The 21,174-nt window shown below is 39.3% G+C and overlaps 1 long non-coding RNA gene across 1 annotated transcript in view; it reads left to right on the forward strand.

The window, feature by feature from the left end:
- LOC123334367 overlaps positions 1-3,925 on the forward strand; it is a 35,027-nt gene extending 31,102 nt beyond the window's left edge. Inside the window, exon 3 of the long non-coding RNA XR_006552113.1 lies at positions 3,607-3,925. This is a non-coding gene — a long non-coding RNA (uncharacterized LOC123334367). The remainder of the gene's footprint in view (positions 1-3,606) is intronic.
- Positions 3,926-21,174: the final 17,249 nt, after the last annotated feature.

Genomic DNA, 21,174 nt, shown 5'->3' on the forward strand with positions numbered 1-21,174 from the left:
CCATTGAGTCGGTGATGTCATCCCCCCATCTCATCCTCTGTCATCCTCATCTCCTCCCACCTTCAATCTTTCCCAGCATCAGGGTCTTTTCCAATGAGTCAGTTCTTTCCATCAGGTGACCAAAGTATTGGAATTTCAGCTTCATCATCAGTCCTTCCAATGAATATTCAGGACTGTACAAAAAAGATCTTCATGACCCAGATAATCACAATGGTGTGATCACTCACACTCACCTAGAACCAGGCATCCTGGAATGTGAAGTCAAGTGGGCCTTAGGAAGCATCACTACAAACAAAACTAGTGGAGGTGATGGAATTCCAGTTGAGCTATTTCAAATCCTAAAAGATGATGCTGTGAAAGTGCTGCACTCAATATGCCAGCAAATTTGGAAAACTCAGCAGTGGCCACAGGACTGGAAAAGGTCAGTTTTCATTCCAATCCCAAAGAAAGGCAATGCCAAAGAATGCTCAAACTACCGCACAATTGCACTCATCTCACACGTTAGTAAAGTAATGCTCAAAATTCTCCAAGCCAGGCTTCAGCAATACATGAACTGTGAACTTCCTGATGTTCAAGCTGGTTTTAGAAAAGGCAGAGGAACAAGAGATCAAATTGCCAACATCCTCTGGATCATTGAAAAAGCAAGAGAGTTCCAGAAAAACATCTATTTCTGCTTTATTGACTATGTCAAAGCCTTTGACTGTGTGGTATCACAATAAACTGTGGAAAATTCTGAAAGAGATGGGAATACCAGACCACCTGACCTGACTCTTAAAAACCTGTATGCAGGTCAAAAAACAACAGCTAGAACTGGACATGGAAGAAGAGATTGGTTCCAAATAGGAAAAGCAGTATGTCAAGACTGTATACTGTCACCCTGCTTATTTAATTTATATGCAAAGTACATCATGAGAAATGCTGGACTGGAAGAAACACAAGCTGGAATCAAGATTGCTGGGAAAAATATCAATAACCTCAGATATGCAGCTGACACCACCTTTATGGCAGAAAGTGAAGAAGAACTAAAGGGCCTCTTGATGAAAGTGAAAGAGGAGAGTGAAAAAGTTGGCTTAAAGCTCAACCTTCAGAAAACTAAGATCATGGCATCTGGTCCCATCACTTCATGGCAAATAGATGGGGAAACAGTAGAAACAGTGTCAGACTTTATTTTGGGGGGCTCCAAAATCACTGCAGATGGTGATTGCAGCCATGAAATTAAAAGATGCTTACTCCTTGGAGGGAAAGTTATGACCAACCTAGACAGCATATTAAAAAGCCGAGACACTACTTTGCCAACAAAGGTCCGTCTAGTCAAGGCTATGGTTTTTCCAGTGGTCATGTATGGATGTGAGAGTTGGACTATAAAGAAAGCTGAGCGCTGAAGAATTGATGCTTTTGAACTGTTGTGTTGGAGAAGACTCTTGAGAGTCCCTTGGACTGCAAGGAGATCCAACCAGTCCATCCTAAATGAGATCAGTCCCAGGTGTTCATTGGAAGGACTGATGCTAAAGATGAAACTCCAATACTTTGGCCACCTGATGCGAAGAGCTGACTCATTTGAAAAGACCCTGATGCTGGGAAAGATTGAGGGCAGGAGGAGAAGAGGACGACCGAGGATGAGATGGTTGGATGGCATCACCGACTCAATGGACATGGGTTTCGGTAGACACCAGCAGTTGGTGATGGACAGGGAGGCCTGGCGTGCTGCGGTTCATGGGGTCACAAAGAGTTGGACACGACTGAGTGACTGAACTGAACTGATTTCCTTTAGGATGGACTGTTGGGTCTCCTTGCTGTCCAAGGGACTCTCAAGAGTCTTATCCAACACCACAGTTCAAAAGCATCATTTCTTTGGCACTCAGCTTTCTTGACAGTCCAACTCTCACATCCATACATGACTCCTGGAAAAACCATAGCTTTGACTAGAGAAACCTTTGTTGGCAAAGTAATGTCTCTGCTTTTTAATATTCATGAGGGTAATGACAGATATTACCTTGTTTTTCCAGTTACAACATCACTACCTGGAAGGACAGTGTTCTCCTTTTATAATTGTTGGGTATTGTAATTATTGTTGATTTATTTGTTTGCCTTCTAGAAGTAAAGCTAACTGGTTCCCTTAGTCAAGCTACAAATAGCACAGAGTTGAAAAAGAGAGTATTCGTGTGAAAAATAAGGTAATGTAGGCAACAGAAGCTAATCTCTTGAACGTCCTTTATAGCCTAGGTGCCATTTTTAGGTGCTTTTATTTGTTGTGAGTATGAGTTTCAAGGTCCACAGAAAGCAAGAATATAACTGTTTTTCCATAAGTGAACTTTAACATTATCTTAAACATTTTTGTGACATAAAAAATTTAGTCCAGTTTTAGCTATGTCAACTCAGTCCCTTCAGTAATTACATTAGTCATTTCATTTTTACACTCATGCAAATCTGGACTTCCTTTCTTCTTCTCTTTCTGATGTTAATCCTCAAAGCTGCAGAGATTTGTGAGTATGCTGCTGTAGATGCGGAGGAGAGGAAGGTATATTTTTCTTGATCCTGATCTGTTAAAATCTCATTCCATTTCCTATGAGATATAGCTGCTTGGCTTGGTCTCTGGGCATGTCCTCCAGGATGGCAGTCTCTTAAGAAATAATTGTTTTCTCATTAGCTCCCCCAAGGAATTGTACATGCTGTATGTTTCTTGCAGCGTGTCCTAATTCAGCCTTGAGACCTCTGATAGCAGACTTTGTCAGAGTGAGATTCAAGTCCCCTCACTTCAGGCATCCTGAAACTTACCCTCCCTCCTCCAGCAGTGCCTCTCCTTACTGAGACGGCCTAAGGATGCAGGATCTTGACTTCTGAATCGGCATATAACTTGCCCTCTTCACTTCTCCCAGCCTGTAGACGATCTTGTTTCTAAAGAGCTTGGAGGCAGAAGGGGAAGAACTAGAAAGAGGGTCCACCCAGCCTGTAATCTTCCCAAATCTATTGTTTTTTAGGAGCTAAGCCTTTGGAAAAGTAAAATAAAAAATTTACTTAGTGTGCACTGCTGCTGCTGCTGCTGCATCGCTTCAGTCATGTCCGACTCTGTGTGACCCCATAGACGGCAGCCCACCAGGCTCCCCCGTCCCTGGGATTCTCCTAGGCAGTGACAAATGGGAGGCTGCATTCAAGGCTGGGGTACAGTTGAAGCAGGGTCTCATTTTAAGAGTGGGGTAGAAGAGCACAGGAGTGGAAAACCAACAGACAGGGCAATGCATGGGTTATCACTTCATATATCACCTGCCACATGATGATTTCATTTGTTCTCCTTGTTGGTTCTATGAGTTTTAGCTTCTTATTATCATTTTGCAAATGAGAGAGTTAGTTCAAAGAAGTTAAAAAATATTGTTTGAGTGTGTATAGATAGTATGTGTTTGTAGAACCAGGAATCAAAACCAGATCTGTTCTGGCACCAAAGCCCATAATTAGCTCATAATCAAACTCATGTGTTAATATTTTCCTTCCATGTGAATGAACCAAAGTATTCTAGCGAAATTAATGAATGGGGGTGGGTTATGGGTAGTAACTACTGAGGGCATCACCCTGGTAAGTATGTGTCTAACATCTCTCTCTTCTTTTTTTCAGATTTCATCCTTCAACCAATAATTATTGTATGTCCCTAGTGTGGTGCAGGGATACAACAGTGAACAAGCCAGTTCTTGCTCTTAAGGAACTGAGAGCCAAGGAGAGGAGAGAGACAAGCAAAAGATACCTATAATACAGCATCGTGAATTGCTACTAATGAATTGAAACAGCTTGATAAGAGAGGCCCAAAAGGATCTTCTGACCTGGAGGATGTGAAAAAGCTTCTTGGAAAGAGTGAGATTTAAAGAACAGAGCTTTAGAGAAGCTGTGGATGTGGGGTGGGGGAGGATGAAATGTGATAGCCCAATACAAATCTTCCAGGTCTTTTTGTAAATGATGTTCTTCTCTGACTACTTCAAAGCAGGGTGAACTGAGCTGCAGTTGAGGCAGGGGCAAAGAAGGCCACCTATTCTTGGGCCCACCTGCTAAGATAATGAAGTCCTTGTCCTTAACCAAGGTTGGCTGTCCCTTGTGCCAAGTCTAACCATCCCTCAATGAACGCATCCTCTGCAGCCACAGCTACCGCTACTTATTATTGATCGCCTCTGAAAAGGCTACCACTGTTTGGCATCCAGCCTGCTCACCTCCTAGCCTGTGGAGTTCTTTTCATTGGCTTTCCTCCCCTCTGACCTGAACTAGGCTGCATTTGTGAGGTAAACACCACCAGGGCAATCAAATGCCACAAAAAACAGCAGGAAGATGCAAAACAAACCACATCATTTCCTCCTCCCAGGATTTAGAAGCCCTAGGAAGAGCCAAGGGGAGGGTGCTGCTGGAGACTGCTTATTCTTACTTGAACAGGCAGTGTTTAAAAGAAAGAAAAGAAGTGTACTTATTTTCAAAATTCGGCCTTTTCCCTCCATTCTCTCCCCGCTACAGGCTTCTATTCAGAGATTCATTTTCTCCCTCAGACATTTCAGCTTCTGAAATTATTTCACAAAAAGCATGACATATTTTTTTCCTTATATATTTTGTGAGGTGATAGTGAATTTCCTCAATTCCCAGCGTTTTCTGCCAGTTACTTCAGCAGGGGAACATAGACTCACACTTCTGCAGCTGCCGCTGCCGGAATGAGGCCCCAGGGCCAGTGGCTGGATGGCTATGTTTGCCCTGGGGGGTTTGGACAAGGGGGAGTGTCTTACCCCATATGCATACCTTTATGTTTCTGGGGACAACAGAGTCCCTGGTGCCTGGGGAAGAACAGAGTGTGATCCGATGGGCTGCATGTTGGGATGGGCTATACTCCCTGAAGTCAAAGGTCTGGTGCTACACTGAGGAGGGGTCCTGGAGGAGGCCCCTTCCTCTCTGGCTATTTCTGGACACAGGATTTGAGCCAGCCACAGTTACTTTGCTGCCTTCAGAAATACGGTGGGGAATCTGGGCTTGCAACTCTCCTACATACACACTTCCTGGAGGCTATACTTTAAGTGATCTACCTTAAGAAAACAGCAAACAGAAAATAAGGATTTATGAGAATGATGGTAGGAGAGAAAGGAGGGGGCTGTTGAACATTCATGCTACCACATTTGTTCTTTATATGCATCTAAATGATGATTCAGTTTAGAGAGTGAATGTGGCATATACCTTCTTCATGAGCATGTCATACAGAAGAAAGGAAACATAAAATTTGCTGAGTGACCTTTGTTCTCCGTTACCTCACTGAGTCTTCCCAACAGCTGTATATTGCAGATAGCATTATTCCCATTTTCGAGGTGAGGAATTGAGGCAGAGAGGTCATGTAATTAGCAATTAAGTAGCTAAAACAGAACAAGCCAAGATTCCAACCGAAGGCTAGGGCAGGTGTTGTGAGCCTTCTTAGGGCCTCTGCCATGAGTCAGGGTCCCCTGCTGGTACAACTGGCAGTCACTTCCTTCCTTAGAGTCTGATTCTTAGGAGAATCTTGTCTTTCTGGCTTCACTGGGTTGTTGTGACAGCCATGACCTCAAGACAACACGGGGTTGCTTCATAAATAACAATGCATCGTGCAAATACCAGAGGGAATTGGTATTACTTCACTGTCATTGAATAAGGCACACCTAACCTAAAGGTCGGGGTGTGGAGTTTTGTCTCCTATAGTAGAATGCTGACCGAGGTTTCTTGTCCTCTGGGCACATTCCCCACATGGTTTTGATACACACTGATGCAAAGTGCAGGCCATATAGAAGGCACTTAATGCCCATGAGGAGGATTTGTGGGGTTATCCTTAAAAGCAAGGTTGCTGGGGCCAAATTGCCTGCCTCTGCCACTTGCCAGCTTTGTGTCTTTGGCCAAGTTACTTAACTTCTCTGTGTCCTGGTTTTCTAATCAGTAAGATTAGCCCCAGTAAAATGGGGCTAATAATAGCATCTAGCTCACATTATTGTGAAGGTTAGAGTCAATTCATGCACAGCTCTTAGCACGCTAGTGAACATAGTAAGTGCGGGAGTAGTGCTGGCTGGCTATGACGCCTGCTAAATGATTTTGACCAACTTGATAGAATTTGCAGGAGGCACACATTGGTGGAATGGTAAGCTTTGTGTTGAGTGCTACAGTGTAGAAGGCTCCACATCAGGGGCTTTCCCTGTAAATATTATATTCCCTAAAATGCACAAAGAAATGACTTTTATGACTAGTATTTCTCATGGAACAATGCTGTGGCAGGCCTGGTGAGGGGCTAGGTGTGAATGTGCCTGATCTGACTCACCTTCCAGCCTCGTGTCCTGCCATATCATCCTGGAACCCCTCATCCACCCACACAGTACACTTTAAGGTTTTAGAGTGTGATGTGATCTCTTCCCTCTCAAACACACTATTCCTTCTACTTCTACTTTATTACATAGCCCCAGACCCAGGGGGCTTGCTCACATCTCTCTACATATCCTTAAGTTCTCAGTTTAGATATCGTTTTTGGGGGATGTTTGTGCTAATGCCCTTTGACTGGTTTGGAAAAAAGTATTAGGATGCAGTACAGTCTCTAAAAATGATTGAAATGAAAATTGTTACCCTGAAAACTCTGTAAAATAATGGCCTTTGCTGAACCAATTGTACATTTGGTTTATACAAATAATATGCTATTCATTATATATTCATTATACATTATATTCATTGCTTATTCAAAGTAATTTACTCAATTTCTGGATTTATGCAAATTTCCTTCTTTCTTCTCGTTTTTGTTTTGGCTACCTATCCCCTTAAGCTACCTCTTGACAAAATCAGGATTTATTCCTCTCACCCCCTTTGTTTTTTAAGGAAACAGTGAATTGAAATTTTCATACCGTTGAAATAATCTAGAAAATGTCAAATGGCTTCTACCTTCCTTTTGAAAAAGCTTATCTGAAATAGTATTGTACAATCATCAGATATTTTTCATTGGTTTCAGCCCTTATTTTGTAAACAAAAACAACAGAAAAAGATGGAAAGCTTTATATCTAAGCCTAATAGTGTTATCTGTGAGAGGTGGGTAAAAGTGGATTTTATTTTAGTGCTTTTGCTTCCTCTGTATTCTCTCACTTTTCTAAAATTAATAACAAGGAGTTATTAAAACTTAAAAATAAAAACAAAGACAACTTTAATGTTCTCAATTCACTTCCAATCAACCAGATTCTATAAACAATGACTGTTGGAGGAACATTTTTTAAAAAGTGGTTCATTTCCTTCCCTTCACGGAGATGGACATCTAGAAGATTGATTGATCAGAGAGGAGCTCTAAGAAAGATGCTCCTACAGCTACTGTACTGAATTCCTCTTGTCTCTATTCTCTTCTTCTTTCTAGCTTTCCTACCCTTACTTCTATTTTCCTTTTTAATGTTTTATTTATTTTTTTTTTAAATTTTATTTTATTTTTAGACTTTACATAACTGTATTAGTTTTGCCAAATATCAAAATGAATCCACCACAGGTGTACACGTGTTGTGTAAGTTGCAGATGTATAGCATTATAATTTGACATCTGTATACACAAATGATCAGCACCACAATTCTAGATACCACCCATCACCATACAGTTGATCCCCTTTGCCCATTTCCCCCACATCCATCTCCTTTGCCCTCTGGTAAACAGTAGTCTGATCTCTGTATCTATGAGTTCTTTTTTTATTTTACTTCATTCTTTCATTTGTTTTGCTTTTCTCAGATTCCATGTATAAATGAAATCACATGATATTTATCTTTCTCCGTTTGACTTATTTCACTTAGCATAATACTTACAGGGTCCATCTATGTTGTCATAAATGGTCATTCTTTTTTATGACTAAGCAGTATTCCATTGTGTATATACAGCACATCTTCTTTAACCATTTATCCATTGATAAACATTTAGGTTTTTCCATGTCATGACTATTGTAACTAATGCTGCATTGAGCATAGGGGTGCATATAACTTTTTGATTTAGTGTTTTCCTGTTCTTTAATAAATACCCTGAAATGGAATAGTTTGATCACATTGCTGTTGTTTAGTTGCTAAGTCATGTCCAACTCTTTTGTGACCCCATGGACTGGAGCCTACCAGACTCCTCTGTCCATGGTATTTTGCAGGCAAGAATACTGGAGTGGGTTGCCATTTCCCTTTCCAGGGGATCTTCTCAACCCAGGGGTTGAACCTACGTTTTCAGCATTGCCAGGCAGATTCTTTACCACTGAGCCACCAGTTTGATCATATGATACTTTTATTCTTAACTTCCTGAGGAAGCTCCGTACTGTTTTCCATAGTGGCTGTACCAATTTACAGTCTCATGAACAGTGAGAAACAAGGTTCTGTTTTGTCTGTGTCTTCTCCAACATTTGTTATTTCTTGTCCTTTCAACAGTAGCCATTCCAACAGGGGTGAAGTAATCTCTCAGTGTGGTTTTGATTTGCATTTCCTTAATAATTAGTCATGTTGAACATCTTTTCATGTGCCTATTGTTCATCTGTATGTCTTCTTTGGAAAATTGTCTATTCAGATCCTCTGCCCATTTTTCATTGAGATTTTTTAAAAAAATTGTTGAGTTGTAGGCATTCTTTAAGTATTTTGGATATTAATCCTTTATAGACATACTATTTTAAAATGTCTTATTCCATTCAGTAGGTTGCCTTTTCATTTTGATGATGGTTTCCCTTGCTGTGCAGAATATTTTTAGGTTGATAGAGTCTATTTATTTTTGCTTCTGTTTCCCTTGCCTTTGGAGTCAGAGCTGCAAAAATATCACTAGGACCTATGTCAATGGGGGTTACTACCAATATTTTCTTCTAGGAATTTTATAGTTCCAGGTCTTATATTCAAGTCTGTAATCCATTTTGAATTAATTTTTGCGTATGGTGTAAGATAGTGGTCTAGTTGCATATTTTTTTTTTTTTCATATGGTTGTCAAATTTTCTCAACTTCATTTATTGAAGACAGAATCTTTTCTCCATTGTATGTTCTTTGCTTCTTTTTCATAAATTAATTCTCCACATATCTGTGGGTTTATTTCTGGGCTCTCACTTCTGCTCTACTGATCTGTATGTGTCTGTTTTTTGTGCCAGTCGCATATGGTTTTGATTATTATAGCTTTGTAGTATAGTTTGAAATTATGGCACATGATATCTCCAGCTTTTCTTTTCTTTCTCAAGATTGTTTTAGCCTTTTTTGTATATATTTCTTTCTTCATTTAAAAAAACCTGCCATATCTGCCTTTTTGACCTTTATCTTAGTTCCTCTATTCCAGTTATACCTTCTTCAGAGAAGACTGTTAACCTTTATTTCCATGCCTTCCTCATTACAAAGTTTTTTCTCAGTTTCTCTTGAATTTTTCTCAGCAATGGGGACAATAACATTAAGTTTTAAGATATTCAGGGACTCTTTTTTTTGTTAGAGCTTAGAAGTTTTCCTAAACAAAATGTTTCACATAATTTTTCACAGACATCAATATAGAATTTTTGTGTTTAAAAAAAATTCTATTTATATTATAAGCAATATACAAGATAAAGTAGCTATTGGAAATTGTATTTTCAGAGACCTTTGGCTAGATTTCCTGTTATAGTCCTAAAGGGCCCTGTCAGTTACCATATATTTAATTATATTTACATCTTTCTTGCAAAGATATGGAAGTAGCAAGTCATGACTCTTATCTAGTATTTTATAGTATGTCTCACCAAGATCTGTTTGCATTTTTCTCAGAAAGATACCTTTTATATTTCAGCAGATAAAATATGCAATGTTTCCTTACAAGAAATATCTCTGCAAAAATTGTGCCAGCTTCTGGTCTTTACTACAACTAAAGACCAGAAGAGGGTCTGACCACTGAACTCACCTAAAATGAGTAAACATGCTATGATTGCACTTCTCTCTTGACAATCATTTCTGTCTAAGGAGAGGTTAGGAAGGAGGTCAGAAAGCCTCTTCCCCTGAAGCAAACACCCTTGTATATAAAATTCATTGTGTCTATTCCATACACACACAAAATGGGGATCTAGAACTGTTTAGATATTTGGTTAAAAAAAAATAGAAACTAGTATGATAGGCATAACATCCTATCTCATTATTGTTTTAACTGGCATTTCATTACTTGTTAATGTGAACATTTTCCCATATATTTGTTGGATATTTATGTATATATATCTACATATGTAGCTTAATATATGTCTCAATATAAATATATACTATTTTGAATATTTTCTATTTATGCCCTTTGCATTCTTTTCTATTGCAATGATTATCTCCATATTGGTTTATATAAACTCTTTATATATTAAGACACTATCTTTTTGTCCCATATGTTTCCAACTTTATCATTTTCCAGTATATGTGCCTTTTAGATTTGTTTCTTATATGGAAAATTAAAAAAATATATGTAGTTGAATCTTGATTGTTTAAAAATGTGTTTTAAAAATTATTTTTTCATTTTTTCTGGCACATTAGAGAGAGAGTGAGAAAGAGAGAGAGAGAGAAGTAATCCAGTGTTTTCAGTGAGTTAATAACCAGCCTCTAAATGTTATTGAATCTGAGGGTTAGAAACAAATTATGTCCCATTTACTTATTTAGGAAAATATTCAAGTGGTAGGAGGAGGAGAGAAACACAAATTGGTATTAATTCTGAAGAAAGGTGGCTGTGGCTGTGCTCATGGACTGTCCCCACTGTACCATGTATTATAGAATGGGAAGGGACTTCAGGAGTCAGAGCTCATTTTACCACTCCCCTCACCTTCTCCCCTTACTTGGTGCAGGAATCATGTCAGTAAGATTTCTACCATCTCATAGACAACTGCCAGGATAGCCTCAGCTTTGGAGGTTGGCTGGACATGACTTTCTTATGTTTTGCTGAAATTTGCCTGTCTGTAAGCTCCACACAAGCCTAGCTCTGCCCTTTGGAACTACAGAGACAAAGTTGGCCTAGCTGGGAAAATGCCAACAATTCAGAGTAAGCTGGTATCATATATGAGATACCTCTTTTGTAGGATAAACACTTTGAAAATCCTTTCTCTGTTCCTCCTGCCAAACAGTGTTGAGATTCCCCATTAGCAGGTTTGCCATCTGGACAAATCCCAGTATTCCTCCGTCTCTTCCCTTATGTGCTCCTACGCCACCTCCCCTGCACTGAATGCATAGGTCCCACTCCATCCTCCATGGTTAAACGAGGAGAGCCAGTGAGCACAGCCACCCTCTCTTAGTCTTAGAAACACTAGAGCAGATGACCTGGACACCTTGCTTTGCCTTTGCTCCATTCTACCCTTATGTGGAACTTTGTTTTCATTTGTCGGGGTTGTTGAGAATAGAACCCCGATAAACTTCTTACTTAGTTGCCTGGAAAGAGCTGGCTGGGGACCAATTATTTCTCCCACTTCTCTTTTTCTTAGTTTGAAAGCCCCTGACTTTTGCTGGCAGGGCCGCAGTTTTTTTCCGTGGTTTGTGGGTCAAGGCTTTGCTTTTGAACCTTGGCCTCACTATCTAGTTAGACTAGTGTTCAGGACTGGCTGGTTTGGAGCCTTCCACCGAGACTTACGCAGGGTGGCTGGGGAAACAGGGCGGGGAAGGGCAGGGCTGGGGTAAAGCAAAGGTAGGGTGAATAGAGCTGGTGTGGTTGGGCTGCATGTGAAACCAACTGCCTTCTCTAAATCAGTTGGGCTTGGCAATGGTAGAGCTGGTAGGTGGCAGAGGTGCACACTGGATGGTAATGCCAACTGCTGCTTTCCATCAAGCACTGACTCTGGCATTGAGCAGCTAAGTGTGTTACAGGCACTATCTCATTTTATTATAGCAGCAAACTCATGAAAAAGGTGCTATTCCTGTGCTCATTTTCAGAAGAGATAGTAACTTAAAGAGGTTAAATAACTTGCCCAAGTATTTGTGAGTTGTTGAGCTGGGATCTGAACCCAAGTAGTTTGACTGCTTGTGCTCCTAACCTCAATACTACGCCCTTTTTTCTCCCCTCTCCCTGATTCTGCTCAGTTCTATGGCCTGTCATGGTTCAGGAGCAGCTCTGAGGGCTGAGGAGGACCACATTCAGGCTATTTGTCATTAGCTGGCAGCAGCATCCCGGAGACCTGTAGGTTTACACTTAATTTTCCACCTCTGAGCTAAGGCCGCCTCCTCTTTCCTAACATATGCAGGCAGCAAAAGTTCAGGTAGGAAGAGAACATTTCTACCAGAAGCGGTTTTATATCAGTTTTGCTATCAGCATCTCCATATTCAGGGATAAAAATGCAGAAGCAAAAACAAGTATAAGTTTCCCTTGAATGGGAAGCTTCTATAATACTTTGCTATTAATCAAGTTGGCTAAGGTTACTTACTTAAAATATTTTTTTCTTCTTGTAGACATAAGAAAAATTAATTGCTCTGGCTTTTTCTCTGTGGTTTTTGATGTTTTGTCATGCCAATGCCTGAGAAAACAACCCACAGAATAAGTATACACTGGAGCTGAGGACAAGGGTTTCAATTGCCCAAGCTTGTGGAAATATTATTGTAACATGGGAGTCAGCCCTTCAGAAGGAAAGAAAGAATGAGAGAGAATAATAGAGAGTGAGAGAGGAAGAGAGAGAGAGAGAGGGAGGGAGGAAGAAACTTGCAGTCCCCTATTGAAAAAATGTTTTCCTCTTTAAGGATTTCAATTTGTCTTCCTTCAATGGGACATAATATTGTAGTTATTATCTCCTTAGATTTACGCATTACTTCTATAGGGCTCGGTGATCCCTGGATTTGTGAGTGTTTTCCTGAGTACAGCATGTTCATATTTATTATCATCATGTGTATGCATGTGTATATGAGAGCCAGGATTAGAGAAATGTTTCCAGACTGAAAGCAGATTTGAAGTATCAAGAACTGTCAGCAAACTGGTGAGGAACAGGAGAAGAAACCAGAGAGATCTTTTTTTTTTCTTTGTAACCTTGGCTGTGCCTGGTAGCTTGTAAAATCTCAGTTCCCCGACCAGGGATTGAACACAGGCCACAGAAGAGAAAGCACAGAATCCTAACCACTAGATGGCCAGGGAAGAGAGAGAGCATCCTGGAAAGATAAGGGAGCCTTATTTTTATAGATTCATAAACTCTGTGCCTTAGACACAAAGTGCAGCTTTCCAAGAAAAACACCTAAAGTCTTGGCATATATACTATTTGGCACATAGTAGGTGCCCTCAGTACATGTCAAGTCTAGTCTCTTCCTCTCCAATAGTATAATCGTATTTACCAGAGACTTGCCACTTCCATAGCAACTAAAATGAAGTGGTACTCTCCCATAAAAGTCAGATTTCTGTGTCTTTGTAGCTGTTTACTTTTAAGTTTATTTCGATCTCAATTACATCACTAGGAACCCTCCAGCACCACTTATCTAAATATGGTTCTAGCTTACATGGCTTAACCTAAGTTCTCTCTGTCATGTGTTTGTTCCTGGGTATACTCTTCTGCTTTTTTGTTTTGTTTCTGCCTAAGTGAAAAACAAGAATGCCGAGATTGCTCCTTGACACACCTGTGCGCTGTTGCACAGCCAGTGATCTTGAGGGACGGCTGGTTTTGCCACACAGGTTGTAACTGGGAGGCCTCAAGAAGCCTTCAAGTAAAGAGAGGAAAATACAAAGCCCAGATAGATGGAGGTGGGGGCTGGGATGAGGGAAGGGAACACCTCGGACAGGGTATTTAGCAGGTGTTGCTTACTTACTCTGAGTGCCAAAATAGAAAGCCAAAGGTCATAGGGAAGCAGAATTTCAACATGTGTGCATGCACATACACACCTACCAACCCGCTCCTTCTTCCTGTCTCTCTGAGGCGCACCCTTTCTACATGTTCTTCTTCAGGTGGCTCTTCCTCCTTGACACTATGATAGAAAATGAAAGATTGAGAGACTCCATCTGATTAACCCCATGCACTCTTAGAGACAAGGGTCAGAGGTAGACTGTCCCCAGATGGAGCTAATTTTTATTTGGGGTTGAATCACTTTTTTTTTCTTCTCAAACCAGAATATAATCAATTTCAATATTTTCACCACACACTAAAGAAGAACTGAACATAGTGCCCAGTTGCAATCGGCATTTTAGGTGTTGGTGCAGCAGGCAAAACAAGGGGTGTAGTTTTTGGAGTTTGGAAACACAAACTCAAATATTTTATCAGAATGTTTTTTGTTGTTTCCTGCATTGGCAGGTGGGTTCTTTACCACTAGAATCATCTGGGAAACCCTGTTTTTTTTTTTGTTGTATATGCAATTGGACTCTATATGACTTAGATCAGAATGGGGATAAATGTGAGTCATTTAATATTTCTGCTTTCTACTTTCTGTTTAGGGCCCAGAGTATGCCCCATTCATTGCTCTGTTTTTTTTTTTTTTTTTTTCCCCAGAAGGAATGTTAGCATTAGGAGGCTTGCCACTATTTATTCCCTTTTAGTCATTCAATTACATTTTTTTTGGACTCAGCTTTTTATCTACAAAATGGAAATGATTTTTCAATGCTACAATAAGTAAATGCTGCTGCTGCTGCTAAATCGCTTCAGTTGTGTACGACTCTGTGCAACCCCATAGACAGCAGCCCACTAGGCCCCTCTGTCCCTGGAATTCTCCAGGCAAGAGTACTGGAGTGGGGTGCCATTGCCTTCTCTGACAATAAGTGAATAGTAGTCAATAATAAAGAGGGTAGTTTCAATCTGCAAAGTAGCAAGTGAAGTATTTTAACCTCAAATTTTAATTTCATTTATAATATTGAGTCATTTGAAAATATTCTCTTTCACTAAGAAATGCACCTGAAAGAATATTGTATTTTATCATGATCTATCAGATTGGCGAAGATAAAAATTATTGATCCTATGTAGTGTTTGTAAAAATTATTGATCTTATGTAGTGTTTGTAAGCGGAGAAGGCAATGGCACCCCACTCCAGTACTTTGCCTGGAAAATCCCATGGACGGAGGAGCCTGGTAGGCTGCAGTCCATGGGGTCGCTAAGAGTCGGACATGACTGAGCTACTTCACTTTCGCTTCTCACTTTCATGCATTGGAGAAGGAAATGGCAACCCACTCCAGTGTTCTTGCCTGGAGAATCCCAGGGACGGGGGAGCCTGGTGGGCTGCCGTCTCTGGGGTCGCACAGAGTCGGACACGACTGAAGCGACTTAGCAGCAGCAGCAGTGTTTGTAAGAATGCAGTTATGTTGAATCAGCTTTTCCCACAAGCTACATTCTTAATATATTTCAAAATTAAAAATGTCATACATTTTGGTGAAGTGATCCCTTTTCTAGAAATTTATTCTCAGGAGATAATTAGAAAAGTATTTAAGGATATATTTATAAGCTTGTTCATCTCAGCTTCATTAAAAAGACTGAAAAATGGGGGAAAAGCTATATGCCCATTAATAGGAAATTATTTAAATGAATTATAAAATGACCTCCAAATGGAATAAATAGTCGGTGGCTGTTCAAAAGGAAGATGTAACTCTGTATTTGTTGCTATGGAAAGGAATCTGAAATATATTGTTAAGTGAAAAGTAAATCATGGAACTATATGTTTAATATTATTCCAACTGGATGGATATATTTATATTTTTCATAGATTTATAAACATGAAGAATCTATTTGTGTATAATGGTCTTTGCAAGAGAGGGGGTATTAGAGAAAGACTTTCACTTTATATTTTAAACACTTTTGACTTGCTTAAAATTATTTTTTATGATGAATGGTGTTATGTTTTATAATCAGCCAAAACAATAATAATGAAGAAGAAACAAAAAGAACCCAAGGGGCACTCAAATGAAAGAAACTCTGAATTCTACTGCTTCTACTAATTTCTCATTTGTAATATGACCATTGAATTGGATACATTCAACTTCTGATCAGCTAAGTAGGTACATGGGCCTAGGCTATTTACAGTGGACTAAAGAAACAGTAAAAGATAAACAAGTATAAGATAAACAGTATGAAAATATGATATAAATTGGTGGGGACTGCCATGAATAGCACACTGGTCTATTTAACCTAATAATACATGACAGGAGCCCGATGAGCTTGTGAACTGAATATCCTGTGAAATAAGGTCACTGAACGTTGGGGTAAATGATAGGGGCACCGCCAGGGGATGATAGCGCTGTATTCAATGCTGTGGGAAGTATGATTCTTTCTCCAATCTCTTTTCTTTCTGAGAGACCCGGTGGTGGGCATTAGAGACTTTCAGTCTACTTTGCCTTTATTTTGGACTGAGACCTAGATGCTATCATGTAAAAATATCCCTGCTAGTGCATATTAAGATGTGACATGCTTCCTTTTTTTATTTTGTATGCCTTTGTATCATTCACCTGAGAGGAAAAAAAAAAAGAACTCATATCCCGACGTGTAACTAAAAACCTCCGGGTGGGATTTGTTTAGTGTGAGAGCGTGATTAGTAATTTTTAGTGATTAGTAATTTTCTCCCTCAGGTGGTTTTTCTGCATTCCTGTAGAGATCGTGTACACAACAGGGCTGCCAAGTGAGAAGAAAAGGCTCAGGCGGAAAAATATCACGCTTTAGAAAACAGTATGTGTGCGTGCATGCTCGTGTGTGTGTGTGTGTGTGTGTGTGCTTTAAACAACTGTTTTAGTTACTTTGACAAATAAAGTGCTTTGATTTGGAATCATTGCTTTTATGTCTTATAGATTCTCTGATCTTGCAAAAAGTTCTATTATGCAATAATTTTATACCTGTGTTTCTATCCATGCACAAACCCATCTCCCTCTACTGTTTCTATCCCCCATTGGTTTTGGAAAGTAAGCAGTTCTACAAATCTTAGTTTAAGGAGGCCTCAGGGCTTTTTTGCAGTTTTTTTGTAAGGCCTACTGTGGAAATCATAGGATTGAGACAGGATTTTAGTTTTTTAATTAACAAAAGAAAAAACAAAACACTGCAGAGAACTCCAGGAAAGAGCCATTTTTCAGTATCTCTTCAGGTCTGCTCCAATCCACTTTCCCAGTCAAGTGGGCATTTGCATGCACTCATATGCACCTTGACAACTGGGCTGCTAGCAAGAGCGTATAGTTGTTTTTCTTCTTGCCACCCCCTGGGAATTGAAGTTATTTAGCACAAAGATTAAGCAATGTGTGTGGCCTCAGGATTTTCCCACTTGAAGCTTTCATAATTTTATTTTTGCATATCTATGGGCACATATTCTAAGCCCAGTGTTCTTTTTGGTATAACTGCTAGCTCCTCAGAACGTTGCTCTCTGAACCCATGCAAGTGATACACTGCGTTTGGGTTCCTCTGGGGTTTCTAAGACTAAAGTTGGCACTTAGGGCAAGAAATGAAATAAACTTTAAAGTTGAGTTAATGCATCTGCAGTGTAGACTAGCATTCTCATATATAGTACCTTATGTATTTCCCACAAAAGCCCAACCAGATGGATACTATTGTGTCACTCATTAGAAGGCTTTTAAAGACTAAATGAATGGCCCAAGTCCCATGGTTGGTGACTTATGGAGCTGACGTTCATATCCGGGTCTGCTAAAACATCTCTGCCATTCAAGATAATAAGAGAGCAGGGGCACTAAGGGGAAGCACCAGACAACCCATACCTTACCATTTTGCTCAAGGCTTTCTTTGAACCTGAGAAAGGAATCATCTGCATTCTAACATAACACCTTCAGAAATTATACATCACTCACATTTTAAAAACCTTTAATCTACTCCTGGCTATGCATATTATCTAAGATGATAAAATCATGGGAAATGAGAAAAAAAAAGATACATGAACTCTAATACTAATCTGTTTCCTCAGATTCACCATTAGTTTCTCAATAATTTCAATTTACACACACACACACACACACACACACGCACACACAGGTCAGAGGGGAGAAAAAAGGCATAGGCTTTTTTTTTCTATGCTAAGAAGTATAAAACTAAGGTAACCACTATTTCATTTCATCTTCCTATGAGATACACAGGCCAAAATGGCAGAAGAAAAGAGAACATATTAGACCTGTAGATAATCAGCTAACTACATAAATCATTCTATTTCATTTATTTTCTCCATAGATATCCATTCTTAACTATTTAGTGTGTATCTTTCTAGACCTTTCTCTATGCAAATATACTCAAATATCAATATAAATAAGTAGAAAATACTTATATGTAAGTGTGTACATACATGATAATATATTATATATATTATATGTGTGTATATATGCATAGCATAAATACTGCTGTGCTGTGCTTAGTCGCTCAGTTGTTTCCAACTCTTTGCAACCCCATGGACTATAGTTCTGCCAGGCTCCTCTGTCCATGGGGATTCTCCAGCCAAGAATACTGGAGTGGGTTGCCATGCCATCCTCATGTATATATGCATATATATATACTTAAATACAGGTTTTTTAAAACCAGTTTGATCACACTAAGCAAATTATTCAACCATTTGCATATTAAACATAAAAATATATCCCGATTTTCCCTAATTCTTTTTACTTGATGAATAATATTCTATAATATGGATACATCATAATATATTTACCAATTTCCTTGTTAATGGCCTTACCTTGGATTCTGTTTGTAACAATCACAAATAATGTGTAACTAAGCATTTTACAACTACACCCTTGCACACTTATGTATCTGTAAATTAGATTTCTGGAATTGAAATTACTAGATGAAAGTGTTTACACTTTTTTTTGGACAGATACTGCCAAGTTGCCTCCAAAAAACTAAGTTTTTTAGCCATAAAAAAGAATGAAACAATGCCATTTGCGGCAACATGGATGGACATAGAAATTGTCATACTCGGTGAAGTAAATGAGGCAAAGACAAATACCACATGTTATCACTTACATGTGGAATCTAAGAACATGGTACAAGTGAACTTACTTACAAAGCAAAATCAAGTCACAGATGTAAAAAACAATCTTATAGTTACCTGGAAGGGAAGGGATAAATTGGGAGATTGAAATCGACATGTTCACACTACTATATATAAAATAGATAACTAATAAGGACCTACTGTATAGCACAGGGAATTCTACTCAATGTTCTGTAATGAGCTATGAGGGAAAAGAATCTAAAAAAGAATGGATATATGTGTAACAGATTCACTTTGGTATATAGCAGAAACCAACAAAACATTGCAAATCAACTATACTACAATAAAAATTAAAAAAAAAACAACCAAAAAACTAAAAACTAAAATTTTAGTTTCTTTTGCTAGGACTTATGAGAACTAAAATTTTGATAAAACCACTGCCTCACATGTGGAGTCTCTCATTGTTATGAAAATCATTTGCTTCACAAATAGTTTTCCAAATGTGCCTTCAATTTTTCCAGAACAATTTGATGTTTATTATAACTAAATGGAAAGCTGAGAAATTTTGAAGCAAGCTACCTGACAAGGATTCCATCAGAAGCCCAGTGCAGGCAGCAGAAATAGAAGGTTGGGTGAGGGGCTCAAGCAGGCCCCAAAGGCAAGCAAAGCTTGGGGTCCACAAAGGGGAGCAAGATTAGAAGGGCAATTCTAGTGGCATCAGGAAGGGCCAGCAGTTTGGATTGGGAGCTTGATCCATGGAGGAAACAGCAGGCGAGGTTAGTAAGGGTACACAACAGTTTATTATCATTCCCTCAGCAAATATTAATGAGCAGCTACTACTATAAGTCTGGTACCTCACTACGTCTGAGAAATATAAAAATAAATAGAATATGTTTCCTTAATGTTAGAGTTGCTCACAATCTAGTGAGAAACCGTTTGCCTTGTCTCCTGGAACATTTAAATGTTCCTTGGTTTCAGGTTTTGCTCCGAGGCTCCACTCCACCTTATCCCTGGTCCTTTCTTCTCTCTGCAGTGCACAGTGGCTTACAGTCCTGGTGCATCAATGAGGTGATGACCAAGATGGGAGGGGAGATGTGATGAAACAGGGTGCACTTTAGCTCATCCAAGGTCTCCGTCCAAGGTGATGGAAAGTCGTCCACTTTTGCCTCTTCCCCCAGCTGTAAGTTCAGCCTCACTCACCTGTATTTTTGGTTCACTATACATGGTGAACATTTAAATGCTTCCCACTGTCCTGAGTGGCTTAGGACAGCCAATTTGGAATTGCCATTCACAATCAGATTTAGAGGACTGGAGAGAGTGGGTTCTATGTCTGTATTCATGGAGATAAGGCTGGTGGGGCGAAGCAGTTCACCTATTGCATATAACAGGTAGCTGAAAGTGGTCTCTGGGGAGGACTCCAAAAGGTGACACCTCAGGCTTGTCAGAACACCTCCCTTCACCATCACATGACCAGTTTACAAAAAAAGTGGGGAGGGGATTATATTTTCTTAGATCATTACACTGAATCTGCTGAAAGACTAATCCATGCATTCAAAGCCATGGCTTGTATTCTAAAGGTAATCTTAGTCTATGCTCAAGATCAGAGTTCAACGCAAGATAGTATAGGTGGTTTCAGAGATGCACTACCTTCATATCTAAGAAAGTGAGACAAAGAACTCATCTTATTCAAGAGTCTTTGAGAACTTAACGAACCTCAAAGAACTGCCAAAATGACCAAATTAGATGATGCATGAGAAAGTGCTCATAACTACAAAGTGCAATAGATGTATAAGAGACAATGACGATGATGATAATGAGAGATATGAGTAAGTTACCATCAACTGGGTAATGTCGGTCAGCAAATTATTTGATTTCCCCCCTTTTCCCTCCATGAACCTGATGATACAGTCACACAAATTTGCCAGCTATCTTCCACCTTCTTGTCCTTGCTCATGCAGTTTTCTCAACTTGCAGGGTTGGTTTTTTGCATTATTTACCTATGAAAAGTCTTAGTATGCCTCAAACTACAATTCAAATAAAGATTCTTACTTCTTGGAGTTATTGTGAGAATTAAACAAGATAAATTGCATAAATGCATGGTACAGTGGTTGCTGTAGAGTAAGTACTTCATAAAGATTAGCTATTAGCATCTTTTCTCCATCAGGCTTTAAGCTCAGAGTATGGGAATCATGTTATTTATATTTGGACTTTAAGCACCTAGCACACATCTGAGTACACAAGAGCTCAATAAATGGTTGTTGAATAAATGAAATGATAAATGGTCCAAATGATCACCCTACAGGGCAAACTAGATAGTAAATGAAGCATTGCTACCACCAGGCAAAGCCAATTACCAGGTTATAGAAGGTTTATCCACAAGAATTATTAGAACAACTCAAGTCATTTA

Source organism: Bubalus bubalis, chromosome 1 (genome assembly GCF_019923935.1).
Source record: "Bubalus bubalis isolate 160015118507 breed Murrah chromosome 1, NDDB_SH_1, whole genome shotgun sequence".
Lineage (NCBI taxonomy): Eukaryota > Metazoa > Chordata > Mammalia > Artiodactyla > Bovidae > Bubalus > Bubalus bubalis.